This window comes from Physeter macrocephalus, chromosome 11, assembly GCF_002837175.3.
Source record: "Physeter macrocephalus isolate SW-GA chromosome 11, ASM283717v5, whole genome shotgun sequence".
NCBI classification, from domain to species: Eukaryota; Metazoa; Chordata; class Mammalia; order Artiodactyla; family Physeteridae; genus Physeter; species Physeter macrocephalus.
Genome location: NC_041224.1, coordinates 152234306 through 152235762, shown reverse-complemented (window position 1 = coordinate 152235762; position 1457 = coordinate 152234306).

The window sequence follows — 1457 nt, the reverse complement described above, 5'->3', positions numbered from 1 at the left end:
CCCTGCATCGGCAGGCGGACTCTCAACCACTGTGCCACCAGGGAAGCCCCAAGGGGGCACTTTTTAAAAAAAGGAGTAAATATAAAGATAAATTGTGCTGTCTCAGGAAGTAGTGAGCTCCCCATCACTGGATGTATTCAAAACCCAGGTGCCTGAACTTGTGGCTGGGTGATGAAGAGAGACTGACTCGTGGGAAGGGAGGTAGAACCGTAATGTTGAAGATTCCTTTCCATCTTGAGTCTGTAACTCATGACTCCAAGTTTATTTAAACAGGGCAGAGTCCACTAGAAAAGGTGATGAGTGGCATCTTTGCAAAGTGGTTCCTGGCCTAACTTAATTCTTGGCTTCAAGTCCAGGAAACCACCCAATCAGACATAATATGTTTCCTGTAACTTGCATCCATTGGTCCCAGTTTTGTCTCTAGAAACCACAGAGATCAAGGCTGCTTTCTCTTTCACACCATGGTGTGTCAAATACTTAAAGACAGTGATCAGTAGTTCCATATCCCTGAACCCCTCCTACCCTCTACTGAGTCTTTTCTCTTTGCGGGTAGAATTGCTTGTTCCCAGTGCCTGTAAGTGAAATTCAAGTTCTTACTCCAGCTGGAATCTTAAATATTAAGCTAGACTGCATTAAGCTAGCACATGTTTTAATAGGCATAGCCTCATTAATTTGCTATGTGCCTACATTGGGCTGAATGTATCTTTGTACCAACTACTGCAAAAGAGTTTGCTAAACATATTCTTTGCCTCAAGATTGTAGAGCAATGTTTAAGCTGCTTAAGAGAAGTAACTGTGTTCAAATACCCGTAAGCTCTTTAGAAAAATTACTAGGTCACTTACAAATCCATTCCCAGCTCTTCACTAAGACAGGGACAGAAGGACTGCCTCCAGGCAACTTTATTAGTTACTTCTAGCTTGCTATTTGAACTTGAATAAAACTCCTTTCTTAAATGTATTTTCTCAGAGCTTTCACTCCCAGGAACACAGAGCAGGTGGGGTCCGGGTGGGGTGGGAATGTCTGTGCATAACGGGGCGGGGTGGGGGGATGTTGGCGGAAGTGCCTCCCTGGGTTTGGCCTGGACACCCACTCAAATGTCTACCTACCAGTCTAGTTACATAAATGTGTGCAGCAAGTTGGGGGTAGGTAGGGCAATAGGGAGTGGAAGTGTCGGTGCTGAGTGGGAGAACCCACACCCTCCCAGCCATTTATACTTTTGCCAAGGGAGCTGGATTTGACTGGTGGATAGCCATTTTGTGATTCTTTTCTTACATGCTGAATTACAGAAATGTGTAGGAGAGGTACGGCTGGGTGGGCTCATTAGAGATTCAGGGAGTGTTCTAATATCTAAAAAAATGTGTACAGAGGGGCTTCCCTGGTGGCGCAGCGGTTGCGCGTCCGCCTGCCGATGCAGGGGAACCGGGTTCACGCCCCGGCCTGGGAGGATCCCACATGCC